Raw genomic sequence first — 25,506 nt, forward strand, 5'->3', positions numbered from 1 at the left:
CCTGAGAAGTTCAGGATGGCTCTAACTTCATGGAGCTGTAGCTTCAGCTCTGCACTGCCTACCCTGGACTTCTTTCACGTATAAGCCCTTGTTATTTTTATTTTTCTGTTCAGTGCATCCCAACATAACTTGAATGGTGAAAAGCCTCTCTTTCACCAAGTTCCCAAACAATGTAGTTCCTTCCTTTTCAAAGATATTTTAACTGGTAATATATATAAGTGAGTGGATGTGTGTGTGCATGTGTGAATGTTTGTATCTTGGGAAATAATTCATATGAATACATGAAGAGCTTCCTCATTCTTTTTTGAGTTCTAGAGATTTCAATTGCGTTGATGAACCACAAAGGATTGATGAACGTTTAGATTGTTTCCGTTATTTAGCTATTACAAATAATGTTGCAATGAATAACTTTGTTCCATTTAGGCCCTCAGTGTTTATCCATAGGATAAATTCCTGAAAGTCAGAGTGCTAGGTGAAAGAGGATGTGCATTTGTAATTTTGATAGCTTCCCTCTGGAGATATTCCAATTCATCTTTTAGTAGCAATGTATGAGAGTGTGCTTTCCCTCGCATCCTTCCTAACACAGTGTTAGCAAAGAAGGCTAAATTTACATTCTTTTTGGAACTGCTTGGGAAGGAAGGAAGGAAAGAATGAGGGAATGGGGGGAGGAAGAAAGGATTAGGTTGAGATGCAAGTATAAGATTTACCTTTTTAATTATCCACATTGCATGGATAGGATATGCAATTGAGGGGTGAGTTGCAATAGGCAGGCCCTTCGTTAATTCAGTTCAGCTCTCTTACGGAGAAGTTGTAAGGATGAGCTTACAGAATTTAATCGGGTGGTTTAAAAGGCATGGAATGGATTGTGGTTTATGTGAGGTACCTACCAGAGCTTAGTTCGTGGTGTGACTGACATGTATTTTTTGTTATCTAATCTCATGCAGGGCGGTACTTGCTCAGATCTGTGATTTGGAACCAAAGAGCACCGTTTCTCCAGGAGTCTTGGACATCATCAGGCAGGATTTCCTGCATGCAGTGGGCTCCAGGAGAACCAGTGTCACACCGAACAAGGTCTATCTCGTTCTAAGACAGGTTAGCTCTGGTCCAAATCATGCAATTGAGCCACTCACACAGAAGCCATGGACTGTTCATTCTTCCTCCTCTGCTCTCACTAGGGTTCAGCACTCTGGTGCTCCCCGGAAAGGGCTGTAAAAGACCTCAGAGCACAGGTGAGGAGGGAGCAGGCTTGATGGTAAGGACCATTCTAGAAGCATTAGCACTTTCTATGGGTCAGGAACGGTTTTGCTCTGCAACGAACTGGAAAAGGAAAGAAAACAGAGCAGCAGAAAATGGAAGAGCAAAGTGGACTTCAATGTAATTATGTTTTCAGTTCTGGAAAGAACAGCAATGGGAAGCATCGCAAGCCTGCACGATGCGTACAAACTCAAGGAGCCGCTCTCCACCGTGGCAGGCAGGCCCGAGCCCTCACACGGGGATCGGGACAGTGTGTCAGCGCCCACAATGCCTAGAGAAGGAGTGGGCACCAAATGACTGCTCACTAAAAACGTGTGGAAGGGAGAAAGACATCTATGACAAGAATCCAGGACATGAAGAGGAAAAAAAAAAAAAATAAGACTACACCAGAATCTAGAATCCAGAACTAGGAAACCAAAGAAAATAATCAAGGAGCAGAACTTGGAGGTTATACTTACACCCAGAGGCCCTGTCAGGATGCTTTTAGAAACTGTGGGTTTCATAAACTGCAACTCCAAAGTCTTGAAATTCAATAAATATACATATATATATCTTTATATATATAACTATGTATTTATCTCACATAAAGGATCTTTATATATATAAATCATTATATTATAAATATAATATTTATTTATCTATCTCACATAAAGGAAGTCCTGAGGTGTGCAGCCTTGTCGGTCAATAAATTTAGGACTTCAGCCGCAAGACCCATCGTTTTCCTTCACAGCTCTGCTATTCTGAGGCTAAGAGGGAGCCCATTGTAACATCCTAGGAATCACATTCAGGAAAACACCACTCAGAGGAAGAAAAGGGAATCTCCTTGCTCATGGCCTTCTTTCCTAGTGTAGAAATTTTCCTTAGAAACTGCCCCCACACGGACTTTCCTTTACAACTCATTGTCCATAGTTGAGTCATGCACCATCGAGGATGCAGGGACCCTTAGTCTCACCAGACCACCTCGAAAGGATGTGATTCCATCTTCCTGAGGAATAGCTCTACATGGGAGAGGAGAAGGCAATGAAAACAAAATCCACCCCTTTCTAGGAAGGAAGGACCAGGAAATGCAACAGACTCTAGTATGGAGGTATACAATTCCCTTAGGGATATTTGTAAACAAATACAGATACTACATTTAAGTGTGTATTAAATTATAAAGTAATTTAAGACCCAATTTAACAATTACAGGGGAGGAATTCATGTTTGTGTCAAAAGTTTGCTAACTCCAATACTTCTGCAGTTGCAAATGGATTTCTGACATTTCAGAGAAGTGATATTCATAAGAAGGACATGAAACAGCCCAAGCTGGACTCACAATATGTTCTAGGCAGGAAAGCATAATAAAGGAGGTGGCAGAAGGTGGCCATCTTGCCCCTCTGACAAGAGCTAGCAGACCTTGGATGACCAGATTCAGATTGCCCTGTGAAGGACTCTGAAGGGTATGGGGTGTGAAAAACAACTGCATTTATACCACTGTAATAAAGAGACCGATAAAGAAATTGAACCAACACATTCCACATGATAGAAATCTGTAGGATTTCAGGGCTATACGTGGTTTGTAATATTCAACATAGAAAATCTTAGATATTCCTTGGATTTAGGATTACTAAAAAGTTAGACAGGAAATGCTATTGAGTAAATTACTAAAACATTTATTCAGTTCTCACTAGCCATAAGACACTGGCAGAAAAACTATGAGACATAGATGCGAGCCTCAAGAATTTAGTAGGAGAAACAAAACATGTCCAGCGCCTTTTACAAAACTCTAGGGCAACGTTTCTCCTTTTGATGTTGATTATGGTCTTATTTGTCTTTCTCCCTCATCTGCTGTGAGCATCTCGCATTGATACCTACTCTTCTCTGTACCCCCCGACACTTAGGTTTCAAAGCCACCCATCTGTTGTTCAGACCCTGCCAATTTATCAAATATAGATTTTATATGGATGTTATAAGAATTCAGTAAACGAAATGGATAATGATGAAGACAAATCAAACGTCCCATCTAAATGAACAGCGAGAATGGAAGTAATGGACAAGCGTGAGCAAGTCCAAAGAATACTGAGGACTCACTGCGAGCGAAACCTCCTTTCTGGGACTCGTGCCTCATCCGGTGGCCGGGGACAGGCACGGGGGCTATAGCAGCTTTGCAGGGAAGTCAGGCTTCTGTGGCAACGCAGCTGAGTTCGGTGCTAGTTTTAGTTCATGGCTTTCAAAGTGTAGGAGCCCTTAATGACTCACTGAGGGTGCAGTCCTTAGGCATAGGTTAAAAACAACATTCTGTGCAGCGATGGGTCCTTCACCTGGCACAGCTGAAGAAAAGACTTGTATTTTTTTTTTGAAAGAGAGAGAGCACAAGCAGGGGGAAGCACCAGAGGGAGAGGGAGAAGCGGGCTCCCCGCCTAGTAGGGAGCCTGATGTGGGACTCAATCCCAGGACCCTGGGATCATGACCTGAGCCGAAGGCAGACGCTTAACCGACTGAGCCACCCAGGCGCCCCAAGACTTGTATTTTTGTTATTATTATTGGTTGATAAGGACTCTCCTAGCATATGGTTGTTGACCACACTTGGAGAATCACTGATCTATGAAATCTTATTCCTTATTGAATAAAGATTTGAGAAACAGGGGAGTATTATCAGATAATATATGATCATTGTTAAATCCTTTCATGTAGGCGAGTTATGACCAGGGTTTGAAGAAGTGACAAATCAGAGTGCTTGCTCGAATGGGGATAAAGTCCTTTTTTCCCCCATACACAGATGCCAATGGGAGGAGTCAGGGAACAAATTAAAAACTTAAAAGCTCTGTGATTTAAGCACTTATCTCTGTAAATATTTGTGGGCCTGTTTCATTTTGGGCACCTGTATTTTTAGCTGAGTCATACGGAGTCAAGGAGCTGCTGGACCTTAGCCAGGGACTTCAGAACGCTACTACTCTTTCCAACCCCTGACTGAGCCAAACAAAATAAACATACTGTCTAAGGTAAAGTAATGTGCTTCCAAGACAATTCCTCTAGTGCTCCCTTCCAACACAGAACTGTGGCTCCTACACTCTTTTTTTTTTTTTTTTTTAAGATTTTATTTATTTGACAGAGAGAGAGAGACAGCGAGAGAGGGAACACAAGCAGGGGGAGTGGGAGAGGGAGAAGCAGGCTTCCTGCGGAGCAGGGAGCCCGATGTGGGGCTCGATTCCAGGACCCTGGGATCATGACCTGAGCCGAAGGCAGACACTTAACAACTGAGCCACCCAGGCGCCCCTCCTACACTCTTTATACGGAGATATTCTGAGACGTCTTAGTGTTTAGTTAGTATATGCTGGTCACACACAGTGTTACGGACACTCCAGATCTATGGTCTTTGACATAAGGGATGCTATCAGAATGCTATTCTGTAATATACATCTTGCAGTTGTCATCATCTCTACAAACATAGGGAAATTGTAAACATTATTAAGTTCTGAAACTTGGGATAAGCAAGCATTCATCAATAGAAATAAGCAAAATTTTCATAAACAACTGCATATCCAAGTGCAAAAAGATAGACAAAGAGGATCTCTGCTATTTACATTTTTCATATAACTGTTTCTGTCATCTGGAGAAGGTATCTTGTTATTCTCCTCCCACAGTTTCCCATTTTTTGTTTCTGGAAATCATTAACAGTAAATGGAGGTACTGTGGAGGGCAATATTACATGCAACTGAAAACACTGGCATTTCTAAGCAAAAACTTAACATTTGTTTTGAGAAAAATGTAATTGTATGTAATTTAAGCTGTTTTATTTTGTCTTTGCTTCCTGCATTATTGCCCCCAAATCCTTATTGAGATTTAAATGCTTAATCTAAGGAGACTTTTCTGGTAAAATGATTCATAGCCCAAATGATTCAGGCCTTGAGGGTGTATGTGTATAAATTATCAATGAGGCAGATGAAATAGGCAAAGCCTTGAAAAGCAGAGGGGAAAACTGAGTACGTTGGGATCTCACAGATGTTAAAGTTAAATACAAAATGGAGACTAGGCTTGAAAATTCACTGAGCAGACAAAACCATTTGAGCCATGTAAGCAAAACTAAATCTAGCTTATTTCATGAACATAAGCAAAACTTAGGTTATTTCTTCTAAGTGACTGATAAATCATAAGAGAAACCTAAGTCATCTTCCTAAAATTGATAAAGTGATAATCCTTTTAACCAATCCCCTGCTGTCTTCAAGCTCGTATTTTAAGAATTTATTTTAGAGAGAGCGAGAGAGAGTGTGCATGTGTCCGGGGAGGGGCAAAAGGGGAGGGAGAAAATCTCAAGCAGACACCGGCTGAGCACAGAGCCCAGTGCGGAGCTCGATCTCACGACCCTGAGATCGTGACCCGAGCTGAAATCAAGAGTCGGGCACTTAAGTAACTGAGCCACCCAGGCACCCCACAAGCTTCCATTTTAAGAACAAATCATTGTAAAGATGAAACAATCCTCATTTTCACTTTGTAAGTCCCCCAGTGACATCATGCCCCTGAGCTTCTTACCCGTTTTAAATTTGAAAGCTCCCTGTTCGAGAACTGTACTTAGATGCACAAGAAGCTCTTACTAAACACCACTGATTGAGCTCATGGTTTTAATTTTGCTTTTTCTGAATTTTTGAAAAGAGAATACAGTCTTCTGGAAGAATGAGAAGGGGACTAATTGAGTCCCATAAATGGTTTGATGAAACACTTAAAGAGCCTTATGATTGAAAAAAGGAGAGGACATGGAGACAAACATAGATGCCGACAAAGGAAACTGTGTTCTAGTTTTAGGATTCCCAAGAAGGGTACTACTTGGTGATAATATTAATGGCTTTTGACTGTTTAAGTACCTTCAAATGATTTCTTGGAGCCGGCAGTCCATTTGTTTCGAGGCCGTGATGTTTTCCTTTATCTTTAAGAGTTCAGTAGAGGCTTTGAAGTAACAAGGTCAAATTCAACCGCTTTTGCCCAGACTCTGTGCAAAAATACTGGGTTTGAGTTTCCCAAGAACATGAAGAAGTCATTTCAGCCAAGCTCTTACCACCCAGAAGTCCTTTTAAAAGACTTGCCGAAGCATCCCGAATTTGCACATTACCTCCTTGACCTTTTGAGCAGGTCACAGCTAGAGCACGTGGTTTCAATTGTCTGATAAGATATTTCACCGCAGTCTTGGCCTGGTGGAAGGTTGAACCAGCTGGTTTCTATCTCTTCTTTTCTAATCATTAGGCATTAGGCAAGCCATGAAAATGTTATCACGGCATTTTATTAAAGTCGCTACCAAACCACATGATGAATGGGAAGAAAACAAAAACAGAGCAAACAAAATGAAGCTTCTTTAACAAAAACCCAGGCCCCTAAATAAATCAAAAAAGCCCGTGGCTCTTGGTTCTGAGGAAAAAAAAAAACTTTTTAAAAGTGGATGGCAAGATTTATTTTATTTTTTATTTATTTTTTTATGATTATGTTATGTTAATCAATCATCTGATTTCAATATAAATATCTTGCAAATAAAAATGTTGCAGCTTTTATTCTTTTTAATTTTATTTTAATTCCAGTATAGCTAACATACAGTATTATATTAGTTTCAGGTATAGAAAAAAAATTTTTTTAAAGATTTGTTAAGCTTGTCTCTGCTGAATAACTGACAGGCTTCCTTTCAACAGACAGTGGAAATTATTAAACCTCATCTAATTTTCTTTTGGCTTTGGTTGCTAGAATGCTTACAATGCATTGTGTAATGAGAGTACCAGAATTCCATTTTCCTTTCTCTTTGTGATTTCCTATTAAAATTTTTGGATTATTATTTACTGTCATTTTTACTTAATTATCATAGTAAGTTTAATAGTCTAACCAGGCATATCTTAATTATAGGAACAAAAACAAAAATAAACAAGGGCATATAAACTGTGACCTCTAACTCCAAAACACTAAATGGTTTATTGTTATTAAACTTATATATTACATATTAATAGATATTGAAATATAAGTCAGCCTGGTAGAACCATTGACTATATCACTCTCCAACTGGTCACCTGAGCTGCGTAGAAAATAACCTTCAGTACTTGGAAAATGTCTTTGTTACCATCTAAGAAAATACTTCAGAACTTAATGGAAACTGCTATTTTTATAAGGTAATAGCTGTTATATTAGGACTCTTTCAATTGTATGCGATGAAAAATTCAAACTGGCTTAAGGTAAAAAGAAAATATATTGGTTCCTACAATTGGAAAATGCTAGCGTGAACTTGAAGTACAGTTGGATTCTAGGGCTACACAATGTCATTAGATGTGCCTCCCGGCCTGCCTCCCTTCTCCCTCTTGATTCATGCTTCCCTCCCATATGGACTCCATATTCCCCGGAAGTCAGCTGCCTTATGATGGTACAATGACTGCCAGAAACAACTGCCTTATAGTCTATCCATTCACTGACCCCAGCAGAAGGAGAGATTGTTTATTTTTAACAGGCCAATAAAAGCCCAGTTAGTGTCATCTGCTTCACTGTGCTTTATTTGAACCTCACCTAAGTCACATGCCCTCACGTGAGCACACCTCTACTCCAACTGCATAACAAAGAACAGGGGATGGGTATTTTTAAGGGGAAATCATAGAGGATTTTAAGGGGATGGGCAAAACTCACAGGTGTCCACTACATTTCACTCAACCAGACCATTTTTTTGGACCTTGTTTTTCCAGGAAATCTGATTGCTGTTTAACTGTTAAGATGGATCAGTGAACCTACCAGGAAAGAAAATCCTGGTCTTGATTATTCACATGAGACTCTCATTAGCCCCCTAATGAATTTATTAGTGAAAACTGTATAGTGACATTAATGAGTGACACAGACCAAATTTTCTTCCTACCACCAAAGTTGTGGCAAAATGTCAACTTATTCACATATTTAACTGCACATTATGCCACAATCTTGCTAAAATATTTCATATTTCATGTGTTGTTTATAAAAATCTCCAAGTGGCATATTGCACACCCAATTTTCACCTATTCTTTTAGTGGTTTGGGGATCAGATGGGAATTAGTACCTACTCAACTGAATTTTTTCAATTGCCTTATTTATCTAAATTACTACAAATAACATACTCAAAAAATAAGTAGATCTTCTAATGATAGTCATTGGATTAAAAATAAAAAGAGTAGAGACACACATTTATGAGGAGGGGGGCAAAAGCAGATCAATTTCATTATGTTATATGCTTGAAGTTCTTCAGGGAGAGAACCAAGTTCCAGAAATGTTTGTACCTCACCTAAGTTTATTAATGGTTTTATTTGTGTAGTATATGATATCAGTGTAGAAAGTACAGCCCTGGAGCAATTACAACAAACAAGAAAAAAATTACATCAACAATAGGACAGTTAGACAAGGTAGCAACAGGCGGGTCTCTAGAAGCAAAGGAAAGCATCAGCTCTTCATCCTTCCAGTTAGCAAACATTTACTGAGTGCCTAACTCTGTGAAGATACTGTCCTGGGTCTTAGACATAAAAAGAACTCAAAAGATTTACAATCTACATCGGTAATTTAGGGGCAGCAAACATACAACAATTACTTATTTAATCATACAAATGATCTTTGGGCGCAAACAAACCCTGGTTTGGATTGTGACTCTACCTACCATGTCCAATTTAGGTGATCTTAGGGAAGTTACTTGACCCTTTAAAGTATCAGTTTTCTGATTTGCAAAGTGGAAACAATACCTACTTTTTAGGGTCAATGGAAATTCTAAATGAGGTAATGAGAATAGTAATAGCAAATATTTATAGAACACTTACACCGGGCCAGTCAGGCTTATCAGTCCTTTACCTGTATCAACTCACTTAATCTTCACATAACCCCATGAGGTAGATACAATTATTTGGGATGGGGGGGTGTTATTTTAGACAGTAGGGTAATTTTTGTTCCTTTTACTCCATCTTGGTCGGAAGTGGAACTCTTATTTTTTTTAAACATATAAAAAAGTGTTCTGAAAATATGGAGTAACTTAAGATTTGGGGAATTCATGAAAATTCCCGGAAATTCTGATTTCTTTTTCCGGTAGATACCGTAGTACTTCGTTTAGATCCCTGCCTCGGGGCTAATTAACATATCTCCTCGTTCTTGGGAATATCTGCTGCTGAAAGCTCACAGATGTGCCTCTCACTGAGAATGGCCTTCAGACACGGGAACAGAGAATGTGTTTGACACGCAGCAAAACACCAAGTGTATCTCTTAGCATTCCTGTGCCTACTTTTAATGTTCAATGAATGAGTACAGTCACCACGGTCTGTTAAGTGCCTGTGAGCCAGGGGCTCAGACCCCTCGGGGATAAGAATCTGGATCACGGCTCCCAGCTAACTGCCTAGTCTAGCAAAGGTGCGTGCCAAGAGGGAGGGGAATGGTGAGCATCAGTTACACCTTTGATGAGAACTGTTGAGGGACTATAGTTCCTCCTTTTAACCCCAACTTTGTCAGGAAAAGTCCAACTGGAATTCTAAGGACCCTGTTCCCAGTTGGGATAAAACTTACTAAAAGAAAGAGGATCCCAGCGGTAAAAGAGGTGGACAATAGTTGGTACCATGGTGTTACACAGAGATCTTTCCTCAGAGCCAAAGAACCATCCCCCGCTGCTATGAATATTGAGAACTGATGCTTTACAACTGTGCCCCTCACTGGGCACTGCCCCCAACCACAGGGAACTGCCCCTCCCAAGATTATGCACCTTCCCGGAGCATGGATCATAGCCAACAAATGGCTGATGTGAAGATACAGCCTGGCCCCCTCGTCTCCACATGAAACAACTACGAAGAGCCATCTTGTTGAGTGCAGCGGAGCTGGAGAGAGTGAGAGAAGCTGTCAGGTGTTGCAGTAGCCATTTAAAGCAACAAGCCAAAAATGAAAAAGCTAAGCTCTTAGTCACTTGCCGCAGTGGCATAAGCGAGAGGCTAAAACCAGAGACAGTGCTGACTCACGCTCGTCTGTTTTCCCACGGCAGAGCGTCCTGGTTGAGTCAGGCGGATTTGTGCAGATGTGGGGATCATCCCACTGTTGAGGGAGCCCTGAACAAAAGGTTCTGGCAGTTTTATGGACTCTGGAGTCTGAGTAGGAAAGCGAGGATTGGAAAAGTACTGGCTACTGGGTGAGAGCGGGGAAAGCATATTGAGTTTCCCCCATTAGGGGTCCTCAGCAGAGGCACCTGAAGACAGCCTTGGTTGAAAGCTTCAGATGAAGACCTGGGAATGAAGACCAGATGAAGACCAAGGCTAGGCATTTATTGAGCAACTCTGTGTCTGGAAATTGATGAAATCTGAATAAACGGCTTTATGATTTCTAATCCCAAGTCACTGATTTGCGGTTAATCAGGAGCGTTAATGCTAATGCCCTGCAAGGAAATGCGCTGATGAACATCTGTGTAGACAATGCTTCATGCTCACAAATGTACATGTGTTAGAGAAGAGCACAGGCTTTGGGGTCCAACAGACTGATGGACCCTGCCTGTGCTACCTCTGACCTAGTTGACCCTGTAATACTCACAGTAGTTGTGTTGGTTACGTGGGTAGTGGATATTTCTGCCCTAGTATTTACAGTGCTTGATGCATAGTAAATGTGTGTTAAATGGTGGCCTTTTTTAATTAAATGACAAAATTACTTCATTTTAATATGACAAAATTAACTAGTCTTTTTAACTAATCAACTACTCAATTGTGTTAGAACAGTAAACATCCAAGTTGACCCGTCAAAGGATTTTTCCAAGAGCCCTTAGCATACATGCCCTAAATGTGCTAGCTTGAGCCAGGTGCAAGGCACCCACTGAGCAGAATCACAGCACTAGCTAATGCTACATACTCAGCATAATTGCAATCCTTTTGCACTTATTTCCATACTTAAAATTATAAATTATAGTACTTGTTCAGTTTTCCTCAAGTAGTCTTTAAAGGTGACTTTGTTTTCTTATGTATAACACCTGCTGTTCTTGATCCAGAAAACTAGATTTTACTTCAGTCTTTATCAGTGACATTTTATAGATTAAAATGTTCATTTTTCTTGCATTTGCCTGATACTAAAGCAATGCAGAAAGGCTAAGGTGCTATTTAATTGTTTTGTCTACACAATGAGAAAAATTCTTTGATATTTGACTGAATTTTATTCAAAAATTTTATATTTAAGCATATGGATGTTTTCTCAGTGTAGAATCAAAATATCTGATTTTTAACAGATATTTTTGTCTATCTTTAGCTGGCTGTAGCCATTGATTTCAGTGACTGGGTTGGAAACTGTCTTAAGGGAGGATCTCGCTGTTTGACAAACAGATGCAGCAGATTTTGTGTTTTCTGCTTACGTGGAAGCTCCATCTTCTGATGGAGGGATTATGATATAGGTCTGCTGGGGAGGTTGATCTTTGAGTCAAAGTTATATTTGACTGCTTTGATTGCTAATTCTCCAGGAAAAACTCATGTGTTCTTCAAGTCACTTGCTCTTGTTTGGCATGGATTCACCCACAAAAGTCTCTATTCTTTGTTTTAATTATCACAGATACTTTATGTATCCTGTTTTGAGTTTCTTCAAAAAATAAAGCAATCCACCTATCAAGAAAGTAATTACATTATCACTTTTCCAAGAAAAATTAGGGGGGAACAAAGAGTGGGGAAAAAAATTTGACTGAAAAGAAACATGAATACATATGTCAACAAAAATCATTCTAAATTGATTCTCAGAACTATATAAAATGTGAGCTATGTCAATTGAGTAAAGGACGTAAAAAACACAGTTGTATGAGAGCACTCTCAAAACTCATACTTGGAATGCTGGGCTTATTTGGTCTGGCTCTATTTACTTACTGGGAAATGTCATTCGGGGAAAGAATCAGGACAGGACAGAATGCATGGTGGACGATAATGCCATGAAACTGGATTCACCTGCTAACGATTCAACAAGACGCTTGCTTTGTGGTCTTTTAAATAGGATGGCAAGATTTCTCCAAAGCAGTTAATAAAGATCTTTTTAGGATAAAAAACACTTTCTCAGACCTAAGTTTCCATCTCTATTACTGTGCCCGCACCTCATTTCACAAGTAGCTTAGATAAAGCTCGCCTTACTGAGAAGTGTCTGATTTCAGCGAGCCATAATCCACTTCAGCAGTTAGGTATTCATTTAATAGAGACCAGGCACTATAAGGGAGGCACTTCCATACACTTTATCTAATTTGGTCCACTTGCTACTCCTGGTAATAATTTCACCATCATGCCCTCAATCTGGCATAGAAAAAAAAAGTAGGAATCTTTGGGATGAACAGTTAAGGGTGATTATAGCTCCTTGAAGTCTCCTTTGCCAGAGAAATTCTGAGAAAAGAAGAAAAGAAAGAAAGAAAGGAAGGAAAGAAGGAAGGAGAAAGAAAGAAAGAAAGAAAGAAAGAAAGAAAGAAAGAAAGAAAGAAAGAAAGAAAGAAGGAAAAAGAAAGAAAAGAAAGAAAGAAAAGGAAACAAGGAGAGGGACAGAAATTTACATCTATGGGAGACGTCATGTGTGTCAGACTCAGTGCTAAGCAGATACTAACTGCATTTCATTCAATCCTCTCAATGGCCATATGAAGCGAGCATGGGCATTTTTACCTAAAGCTAATGTAGCTTCAGTCTCAAGGCTTCTCCTTCCACTGGCTTCTTGCAAGGCCAGGAGAGGCATCCTAGTAATGCATTCATGTGTCACAAGTCTTCTGATATTTGTGGTACTTGTCATTTTTTAAATTTAATGTTTTTTCCTCATTCTAAATAAATATTCATTTTCACCCCAATTTCACATTCCTATTTCCTATTCTTCTTTCTTAAGGAAAGTCTACAAAATTTCACAAGCTGCAGGCCCTACAAAATGCAAATCTGCCCCTGGAAGTAAGAATTCTATCCTTTTTTAATAGATGAAGAAATCTACGGTTGGACAGCATCAGTAACTATCCCTCCTCACACACTGAGTGAAAGGCAGACCTAGAATTTGAACTTCACTCTTTCTGACGTCAAGACCGTATTTTTGTTTGCTGACTTATTTTAGTACTCAAATCATTTTTTACACAAGTAATATAAGTGTGTTCACATGAAAGGATGAAAGAAAAAGAATAAAAGGCTATAAAAGCAAACTGAAAACATCCCTCTGGCTGCCCCTCTCCAGACTCTAGTGTCCTGATCCCGGATGATAGTCTATTGTTTAATCTGTACATTGTTCATGAGCCTCAAAAATAGAGGAACTTCTATCAGATAATGAGGATCTAAGTGGAGAAGTAAACATACCTACAGCCCTGTGTGCACACCTAGTTTGAAAGCCATGTTTGTAAGGTGATGTCAAACTCTCAGGACAACAGGTTTAGAGAGCTGATAAAAGCTGGATAACAGAAAATATTAGAAAGATTTCTGATACCAAAACAGAATTGTTTTAAATTGGGGGGGGATAATAGGTATTCTAGATAGCCCCTCAGCTTTTCCTCTGAATTCTTAGAGCCATTTTCAGGGCTCTCTAAGATTATTGCTCAGCTATTAAAGAATGCACCTCCTGTGCTCTGCTCAGTCTTCATATGTAGGCAAATCTAAGAGCTCTGGCCAGAAAGGCTGTGCTCCTCTGGAACACATGTGGATTTGTGACCATGAAGCATTGCATACAGATGTTCATCAGTGTATCTCCTAATAGTGCATTAAAACTAAGGCTCTTTGGTGGTTAAGTGCAAATCAGTGACTTGACATTAGAATAAAGCCATTTATTCAGATTTTATCAACTGTCAGGCACATAGGTGCTCAATAAGTTCTTATTGGATTCATTGTCTACTGGTGTACCCAATCATAACCCTTCTTGACCTAAATAGCGGTTAACTTCTATAGGCTAAGATTCCTAGGCCTTGAGGTCCATGTCTAGACTCATAGGAGCTTGCAAGGCTTGTACAGAAGCTACTGGAACTTAAGAATATCTCACTCATTAATTCCAGGTAAACTTGACTTCATTGCTGGTCTGTATTTCTTAGCTCAGAAGATTGCCTCACTTCAAACTGTGTCCTGCTCAGAGTTCCACAGAGAACTTCTGTCCCGGCCATCCCCATTGGTATCTAAAGGCATATGCTCCCCTGTTTCTAGAGGAGTTGTGTTTGTGAGGTGGGGTGTGCCCTCCAGGTCCGTTTACCCCCAAGGCCAGGATCTGTGAGGTTGTGCAGTCCAACACTGAGTTTTCTACTTTGGGGTTACACCTACCAGGTAGATGAGGCAAACAGAGAGACACACAGAAAATGGAGAGAAACAGAAGCTTTTCTTCCTTCCTACCAAAAAGCTACCATCTCAGTAGCCCCTGTGTAGCATGGTTATCTAGAAATAGGCAAAATTCAATAAACCAAGAATTCCTGTTTTAAATGTTGACATGAATCCTGTCTAGGTATGTAACCCCTGTAGTTTCTCATACTTAATAAGTGGCATCTTCTTTGGCATATTTAAGAAGTAAGAATGTATTCGCTGTAAAAACATAAAAGAAGAAATAATGACATTGAAAAAGAGGGTAATTGTTGTCACAGACAATTGCCCCAAAGATTAAAACAAAGAAATGCATTTACAAATGAGAAAAGTTCATATAATGAAAGTCTGAAAAACAGAGAAGAAAGAAAATAGAAAAAGGAAAGAAAAAAATAGTCATACCTAGGGTTGGTGAAAATTTCAGGAAATAGGACTCCTATACTTTGCTGATGTGAATGAAATGTGACAGAATCTTTCTACATTTCAAATCGGCAATATGCAACAAAACTCCTAAGATGGTGAGTATACTTTGAGGCAGCACTTACGTTTAAAAACTATGGCCCAGGAAAGAAAAATGACCCAACGAATATTATCTACACAAATGTTCATCAGAGCACTGCTTTTAACAGTAGAAATATGAAAAGATCAAAATTTCTAATAGAGACTCAATTATGTAATGTTGGCTCACCCATAAGACTTAATATATAGTCACTAAAATGTATAAAGAAGAAGTGGTATATATATACAATGAAATATTAGTCATAAAAAAGAGGTTGAGCTCTTGTCATTTAGGACGACATGGATAGACCTAGAGTGTATTATGCTAAGTGAAATAAGTCAGACATAGAAAGACGAATATCATAAGATTTCACTTATATATGGAATCTAAAAAAAAAAAACAATGAATAAACAAACCAATAAAAAGCAGAAATAGACCAATAAATACAGAAAACAAACTGATGGTTGCCAGAGGGGAGGGGGTGGAGGATGGGCATAATGGGTGAAGGGGAGTGGGAAATACAGGCTTCCAGTTATGGAATGAATAAGTCAGGGAATAAAAGGTACAGCTCAGGGAATATAATTAATAATATTGCAATAGCATTTTATGGTGACACATGGTAGCTACACTGAGATGAACATGATATAACATACAACATAGTGATGTATGTATTTTCAACACAATAGATCATTATTTTATTAATTGTCAGGGTTACCTTGCTGCAAAGAACATCCTTGCACATCTTGTGAGCATGTTCAATCTCTTGGTGTTGCATCATAAGAAGCAGCATTTCTGAATCATAGGGTGTACACATTTTCAGCTTTACTTGATTTTGTCAGGTTGTGCACAGTTGCACTACATTACTTGCTCACCAGCAGTGTGTAAGAGTGCTCATTTCACAACATACTTATTGACACTTAGTACACAAAGTTTAAAAATTTTGGTCTAAACTGTGTCTCATTGTTCTAATTTGTATTTGCCTGATTGCTAGTGACACTGAGCAATCACATATACATATACATAGGTATATATATACATACACATACTGTATTTCATCCTATGTATTTTTCTAATGTAGCCAAATCTAGCCCATTATGGTTTTGCTATTTTTGCTTGGTTTAGGAAACTAATATTACACTGTATGTTAACTAACTGGAATTGAAATAAAAACTTGGAAAGAAAAAATAAAATAAAAAGATAAAAAGATGCTCAGGAGATCTGTGTATATCATGCAGAAAAAAAATACATACATACATACATAAAGTAATAATTTATCCCCAGATGTAATAATCCTAAATTATTCCATCCTTTTCCCCTTTGTCCTTATCTTTTAGTTTGTCTCTTTACGAAAAAAACAGAATATGGCAGGATTTCTTAAAATTTCCATCGCTGACTCTGTTGTGTTTTGTCAAGCAAAATCTGTCTACATTCACTGGGATTGCTAGTACATTTGGATTTATTTCTATTAACTTATTTGTATTTTCTATTTACCGTGCCTTTGTTGGATTTTTTCTTTTGTTTTTATTTATTTTCTTCTTTCTATGGATTATTGGAATATTCATGATTCCCTTTTAATTCTCTACTGGTTTCAAAGTTACACTTCCTCTTTTTATTATCTTAATGAATATGACTTACTATTTTTCTATAATGAATACTTAGATATACACTTTTTTCTCACTATTAGTTCTTGCATTTGGGTTCCTTTTTCTTCTGGCTAAAGTGCACCATTTAGAAGTTATTTTACTGAGGGTCTGTCTGTAGATAACACACTCCCATACCTGAAATATATTTTAGTTGTATATAATTCTAAGTTGACTGAATGCTACCAGTATGATTATTATGCTTTTGTGTATCATTTATCTTTTCTCTCTGGTAACCTTTATATTTTTATCCTTAATGTTCTGCATTTGAATGTAGTGTTTCTGGTTGTAAGTTTTTATTCTTTATCCTGTTTCACATTCAATATACTCTTTTAATCTAAGGACTTCCATCTTCTATCTTTCTTTAATTCTAGAAAATTCTTAGCCATTTAGCTCATTAAATATTACTTTAGTCTCATTCTATCTATTCTCTGAATTTTTCTTCAACCCTGTCAGCCCAGGTGACACAGGCTTAGACTGGGAACCAGGGATGGATAAAAGAGATGATGAGATTGGACCACAAGTTTAGGCAGGAGAAATAAGGGATTAAAAAAGTCTTCATTAGATGTTTCCTGTGTTTTCCTGCTGGAAAGCCTTATTCTGTTCACAGGTGTTCTACAGAAGAGTGACAGATCCCCATTACTACTCTTTGGACTGAGGTTTTCACCATGGATTACATATAAGACTCCAGTATGTCCTATAAAATATACTCTGCTCTATGTGGTGGATTCCCTGGTCAGACAACTGTGGTATAGTTAGGAGGGCATGTTAAGTTCCCATAAGCATCTAGAGCAGGTACAAATAGAAAAGAGGGTATATAGGCTAGGAAGGTTATTAGCTTGCTCATCTCTGCCAGCTTGGTAGTCTCTAAGTGTTACTCTTTTGAGTTTTCAGTACCATCAAGTCCTAGGTATGTTCTAGAAGAACAATATGCATCTCCTGCCCAATTCCCACATTACTAGTTACTCATTGTTCTGGTCACTAATGTACTGGAAGCCATCCTTGATAGATGGTTAGGGTTCTGTAGTCTGCTTAAGTACTGACATCTATCCAGGATATCAGTGGTATAAAGGAATCGAGTAATTAGTAAGAGTAAAAACAATAATGGTGATAGTATAGGGTGTTCCATGCAGACAAATGAAGCATGCCAATACACCACAACTCTACGGTTAGACTTACTAGCCTACTGGTAGAACGGCTAGCAATATAAATTGAATTTAAGAGCCTGCTATTTTCATTGACACCCTGTGGTAATGATACTGGTATATAGGTTACTCTAGAGTTGAGAGATTTTTAGTGAGACTTCTAGATCCTGGAGAATAACAGAACTGTGGCTAAGTGCTCAGTGTGAAGATCGTATTAATAAATAGGCTGGCAGTTACTGGTAAAAATAGAGACCCAGTGTAGAGATAAAGCCTGTCCTTTTGGTGAATTTATTTACCATCACCAGGCTGGTGTTTTGTCAATGCGAAGAGGTAGGTAAGAGAAAATCAAGGCTATTATGTCACAAGGGTATTTGAAGTAGAAAGGAAATGTGATCATTTCTGAGGAAGCTGAAAATGGGCTTACGTGGTTGTATAACAAATAAGGTGGTGTTACTGCTACAGTCCCACCAGAGGTCCCTGAAGCCCCTACTCAATTTATCAAATGCAATGGGCCAGAGTAGCAATCTGGGGTGGTGCCATTGCATAACGCAAAATGTGGTTACAGGTATTTCCACCCGGAATAGATACCACCAATCCTTTCAGCAATCTGAATGGAACACATTTCCTCTTCCTATTGCCTGCCATGACTTTGACTCACTTTTCAGGGCTCATTTGAAAGGTAATTTCATCAAGAAAGCAGTCTCTGGCCCTTTCCCCCCATCTCCTCTATCAACCCGGAGTATGAGTCTCGCTTGCTACATGAACTTCAAGTGTCCTCCATTTCTGTTGCCTTTGAAACATTTATTTTCCCTGTAGTCATTTGTTGCATTTCTGACTTTTCTACAAGACTGTAAACTCCAGGAAGGCAAGGACACGGCTCATCTACTACTAAGAACAAGGGTTACAATAATGATTATACTTGACTAAAGGAGGAAATGGAAATGGCCATCATAAGCATAGCCCCTGCACATCCCTGGAACTCTGAAAGAGACTTTTGTTCGTTTCCCTTAAAGAAGTAACTCAGCTGGTAGTGCTAAATAGCTTCAGGAAAGTTCGAACGGAGGATCTCTCTGTACAATGTATGTCACCTTCTAGTTTTCTGGCTACTGGGAGGAAATATATATCTCCCAGTTTGCTGATACAAGATAGTAAACTTGAAAACTTTAAAATAATGATCTAAACAGACACCCCATAAAATAAGAATATGATTGCAAATAAGCACATGAAATCGTTATTTAGGAGGGGAATTAAAATTAAAACCATATGAGATAACACTGCATACCTGCTAGAATGGATGGCTGAAATTTAAAAAGACTTACAGTACCAAGTATTGGCAAGAAAAAGGAGCAATCAGAATTCTTAAATCTTGGTAGTGGAAGTAAAAAAATGGTAAAACCACTTTGGACTATAATTTGGCAGTTTCTAATAAAGATAACTAACTATAGCATGACTCAACAATTCCACTCATAGACCAAAGAGAAATGAAAACAGATGTCCACAAAAAGACTTATACATGATGTCTACAGCAGCTTCATTTATAGTAGTAAAAAAAAATGGAAATAGCCCAAGTATCCATCAGTTGTTGAATAAATAAATTATTGTATATGTTACACAGTGGAATACTAATCAACAATGAAAAATAACAAACTACACACAAACATGAATGAATCTCAAAAACATTATACTGAACAAAAGAAACCTAAATGAGTACATTTGGTATGTCTCCACCTACATAGAAATGGGAGTATCAGTTGTCTCTGGCCTGGGATATTGACTGAAAAGTGCCAAAGGGGAACTTTATGGGATAATGGAAATGTTCTTTATCTTCATTTGGATGATGGTTACATGGGTGTATGTAGAAAATATAAATGTAAGATCTGTGCATTTTACTGTGTATAAGCTTACTTCATCAAAATTTTTAAAATAACTTGCAAATAAGTAAACAAATAAGAAATATCCACTTGCCTATAATCAACTGAGTTTCCAGGTCTGTTCCAGATCAACAGACAACAGTGGTTGAATGAATCATAATACCCCTGGATTATGGGAATCTTCAAACCTATAAGGTACTCTTTGGAGCAAATAATTCCTATTTCCCATTAAACTAAGTGACCTCTGTTGGGACCACCCTACAAGAAAAAGTAGGTAACTATGTGCGGATGCACTGAGTTGGGAACAAAAGTCTCAGTCAAGCCAACTTGGATTGTAGTCAGCTCAACTAGGAATGCCATGGTGATATCTAGGAACCACACAAGGGCTTTACCTGTGTTAGGGAAAATTCTATCAGGCTATCACGGGCGAAAAATGAAGAATAAACACCAGTAACAGACGGAGAACTCCCTGAGTAGAAACAGCCTGAATTAAGTTCTCAGTAGAGTGTACAGAACAAGAAAGGATTAAAGTGAAAAGTGTGCAACAGGGAATTGGAAAAAATCAAGATAAGAGACTTGGGAACCAGTGGAAGAAATTGCCTGGCTCACACTGGAGTGTGCTTTAAAAGTCCCCCTATAGAGGAGCTTGTGATTGAGGACAAAGCTGTTCAAAATTCTTTGGAGTGCCTTGGACAGTGGCAGGGAGTAATTTTGACAGAATGTCGTCTTTTTTAACCTGTGATTTGTATCATGCAGACATAGTCGCTGCCTGTGTTTTGTGCACACTTCAAAGCAATATTTTAAAGGGAAAGAATTATAAACTCTAGAAATCTGGAATCTCTCTTTGAAAAATAAGCTACAAGTAATTTAAATTAAAATACATTGATTAAAACAGCCCTGTTTCAGATTTTGAGGCATGCTGTTTCTTTCTGATTATTATCTCTCAGTTACTTAATATAAACCACTCCTACATCAAGAGAATCAGGCAGAAATTTTGTGATAAAACTCAGGAACTATTCACAAACAGCCAAAAACAGCTTCACAGATAGCCTCTTAAAGACATTTAATAAGTCTGTCATAATCAGCACATGATCCTCAAGAAACGAGAATAAGAAACAGCTGCTTTGTAGCAAATCCTAACTATAGCAGGGATTAATTCTAAAATCATGTCGCATTTAGTCCATTTTCATTTGGGACAACAAGGAAAACCTTTGCCAGGTTAAGGGTAATTATGTATTTGTCGAAACAGATGAAACATAAAATGTTAATTTTGTTTTTCTCTCAGCTAAATATTTCTCTGGGACATGGAATCTTTTAATGTTGGAATAATCAGTGAAGAAATGTTTCTAACAGTTCTCACTGTGCCTTGCCCTTTCTGTTCTACTTCACTGTTTTAAATCTGGACTTAACTCATTTTTTAAAACATTTTTTTAAATTTTATTTTGTTAGTCACCATACAATACATCATTAGTTTTTGATGTAGTGATCCATGATTCATTGTTTTCGTGTAACACCCAGTGCTCCATGCAGTATGTGTCCTCCTTAATACCTATCACCAGGCTAACCCATTCCCCCTCCCCTCTAAAACAGTGTGGAGGTGCCTCAAAAAATTTAAAAATAGAGCTACCCTATGACCCAGCAATTGCACTCTTGGGTATTTACCCCAAAGACACAGATATGGTGAAAAGAAGCGCCATATGCACCCCAATGTTCATAGCAGCAATGTCCGCAATAGCCAAATTGTGGAAAGTGCCGAAATGCCCTTCAACAGATAAATGGGTAAAGAAGATGTGGTCCATATATACAATGGAATATTACTCAGCCATCAGAAAGGATGACTACCGAACTTTTACATCAACATGGATGGGACTAGAGGAGATTATGCTAAGTGAAATAAGTCAAGCAGAGAAAGTCAATTATCATATGGTTTCACTTATTTGTGAATTTCAGCTTCATTTTTTACTAGCATGGAGGACATTAGGAGAAGGAAGGGAAAAATAAAGGGGGGAAATCAGAGGGAGAGATGAACCATGAGAGACTATGGACTCTGGACTTAAGTCATTTTAAAAATTCTGTGATGGTGAGGATGAATCTCTCTCTGTCCTTCCCTTCTTTATTTGTCTCTGAAATATATTCATTCTTTTTTTTTAACGTATAATGTATTATTTGCTTCAGGGGTACAGGTCTGTGATTCATCAGTCTTACACAATTCACAGCACTCACCAGAGCACATACCCTCCCCAATGTCCATCACCCAACCACCCCATCCCTCTCACCCCCCTCTACTCCAGCAACCCTCAGTTTTTTTCCTGAGATTAAGAGTCTCTTATGGTTTTTCTCCCTTTCTGGTTGAGTCTTGTTTCATTTTTCCCTCCCCTCCCCTATGATCCTCTGTCTTGTTTCTCAAATTCTTCATATCAGTGAGATCATATGATAATTGTCTTTCTCTGATTGACTTATAGCAGCAATGTCCACAACAGCCAAACTATGGAAAGAGCCTAGATGTCCATCAACAGATGAATGGAGAAAGAAGATGTAGTATATATATACAATGGAATATTATGCAGCCATCAAAAGTGAAATCTTGCCATTTGCAATGATGTGGATGGAACTAGAGGGTATTACGCTAAGCAAAATATATTCATTCTTAATCAAACATAATGGTACCAAAGGCATTACTACCAATGGGTATGACCAGTTTTGAGGATAAGAAAACTATTTAAGACTCATACTTAAAGGTTCTAAGGACCTGAGTTTGAATCCCAGCTCCACCATTTCCAAGCCATGTAAATTTTCAAGTTTTAAAATGTTTTTATGTCAGTTTTTTCATCTCTATAATGGGAATAATAATGGTGATTTGTTCACATAGTTGAAATGAGATAATTCATGTGAAGAGATAGCATTAGCACATGGTAAGTGCTAAATAAATGGTAGCTATGACGGTGGTGGTAATAATGTTGAATGCTCTAGAGGTGCTTTTATACTTTACTTGCACATCAATCACCTGTGGGGTAGGTATTAGAATGAATTCTGATTCAGTAGGGCTTGATAAGTCTGATTCTGTCTATCTAAAACGTTCTCAGGTGATGCCCATGCTTCTGGTCCATGGACCATACTTTGAATAGCAAGGACCTCTTTTTTCTAACTGTAGGCAATCTGGTCTGTTTTCTGATTCATTGTCAGTCATATGTTAATTTGGCTTTCAGTTCCTGACTATGTGATTTAGTGAGTTTGTATCTTCCAAAAGGACCAGGATAGAAGTCAAGTTTTTAAATTACCCAGATGTTTGGTCTATACCGTGCCAAACATTTGGATGTCATGGAAAGCAAGTATCCAAATTACTGGTGATTAATTTCTAAATCTTTGAATTAGATATTTTTACTCTTACATAAGGACAGACAGAGTACTTAGACATTTTTTTCCCCAGTTGATATGGCCCATTGACACTCAATCTACTCACTTACAGGTCTAGGTTTCTACTTAGCAGTTTGTCCCCTCTGTACCTTCACCAATGAACCAAGATTTCAAAAAGTCTTCTGAGCCAAGTCTGGCTCCTTTGCCTCTGTTTCAATCAGAAATGTTTCAATCCTGTTGTCCTCTGACTGTCCCACTGGTGTCCTTGTGCTCTGCCGCCTGCCAGACCCAACTATCCCTAATAAGTGGAAAAAGGAAATCAGAAGGTAAATACCTCCCCATTAATCAACCTCCTGTCTCCTCCTCACATCTATCTGATGGTGTCCTGTCTCCAGCTTCCCCACTGGTGCTCTGCCTACCTTGACCACAACATCTCTGATTCTAAAACTTACAGTTTGCTATTTCTCAGTGTTAGCTCTAAGCCTTCTCCAGCCTTCTTGACCTCCCACTTCTCACATATTCAGTGGAATTAATTCAGTGATGCTTTGAGCCCCAGTACTAGCTTCAGACATTTATCCTGTTATGTCCTGATCCTCACACTTGTCTAGCTAGTGTTATTCAAAGATCTGGGCCACAGTAGATCAACTGCTGGGGATCCACAGGAGTCTACAATGTATTTTCTCTATGGAGACATCACTGATTTTCAGTAGTTGTGGGTGGTCAGGCACAGAGCCACAGATCTTACCCTGTGTCCTCAGCAATGTAATATTGCAAATTTCACCAGGAAGGCAAACTTCCCCTTTTGGAGTCTGTAGCTAATTGGTTGGTGAGAAAGAATGAATTGACAGACATTGAGGGAATATTTTCTTGTTCATGTTTAGAGACAGTGCAGTCAATGTAAAGAGCAAGGAGCCTGGCATCACATTTGAATTTCAGCTTCATTTTTTACTAGCTATGAGGACTTGTATAAGTTATTACATATACATACATATATATATATTTCTTCTTTTTTTCTTTTTCTAGCTCCTTTAGGTGTAAGGTTAGGTTGTTTATTGGAAATTTTTCTTTCTTCTTGAGGTAGGCCTGTATGGCTATAAACTTCCCTCTTAGAACAGCTTTTCTTGCATTCCAAAGATTTTGAAACATTGTGTTTTCATTTTCATTTATCTCCATATATATGTATACATACATATATGTAATATATATATAGTATTGTATGTATTTGTTTATTTATTTGTTTGTTTGTTTGTTTCTTCTTTGATTTCTGACCGCTTTTTTCTCTCTTCTCCTTCTGGGCTCCTTATAATGTGAATGTTATTATGCTTGTTGATGTCACTGAGTTCCCTTAATTGATTCTTGTTTTTTATTATTCTCTTTTCTTTTTGCTCTTCTGCTCATCCTGCAAGTGGCCCCTGCAGGGACTAGTGCCCTGGGAAGAAGGGAAGATAACTATATACACTAGTTTGACTGCAGCCCCACTAGTCCAACCTTATAACTGGCAGTGCAGAGTACCCTGCCCATCACTGGATTTGCAGTCCTAGCAGACAGTCTGGGGGCAAGCATCTGGTCTGACTGCCACCCTTACTCACAACAAAAACTCTCTAGGAAGTTTGCTGCCCAGGCAAACAGGCTGAGGGTAGGCGTCTTGTCTAACTTGCTGATTCCACCCAACTACAAGCCCATGGAAGCCCCAGACTGGCCCCTTAATGGCACAGGGACCAAACCCTGCCCATAACAGGCAATGTAAGACATTGCAGCCCACTGGACCTCAGGCAAATGAGGTTCAGCCACAATAGTAGGGTACATGCAACCTCTGAAATGCCTGGTTCTGGTGAATGGGAGTATTGCACTGCAGGGCACCACAAGACCTATTCTTCATAAGGCCACTACTTTCAAAATGAGAAGACGTAGCTGACTTTCCTAACACATAGAAACAAACATAGAAAGTTAGACAAAATGAAGAAACAGAGGAATATTTCCCTAATGAAAGTACAGGACAAAACCACAGGGAAGAGCTAAATGAAACAGAGATAAGCAATATGCCTGATAAAGAATCCAAAGTAATGGTCATAAAGATACTTACTGGACTTGAGAAAAGAGTGGAGGATCTCAGTGAAACCTTCAACAAAGAGATAGAAAATATAAAAAAGGACCATTCAGAGATGAAGAACACCATAACGAAATTAAAAATACAATAGAAAAAATCAACAGTAGGTTAGAGGAGGCGGAAGAACGGATCAGTGAGCTGGAAGACAGAGTAGTGGAAAACAACCAAGCTGGACAGTATATATATTCCTTTTAAAAATAAGATATTCTTGGGCGCCTGGGTGGCTCAGTTGGTTAAGCGACTGCCTTCGGCTCAGGTCATGATCCTGGAGTCCCTGGATCGAGTCCCGCATCGGGCTCCCTGCTCGGCGAGGAGCCTGCTTCTCCCTCTGACCCTCCCCCCTCTCATGTGCTCTCTGTCTCTCTCATTCTCTCTGTCTCAGATAAATAAATAAAATCTTTAAAAAAAAA

Source organism: Leptonychotes weddellii, chromosome 4, assembly GCF_054177405.1.
Source record: "Leptonychotes weddellii isolate Sample4059 chromosome 4, ASM5417740v2, whole genome shotgun sequence".
Classification (NCBI taxonomy): domain Eukaryota; kingdom Metazoa; phylum Chordata; class Mammalia; order Carnivora; family Phocidae; genus Leptonychotes; species Leptonychotes weddellii.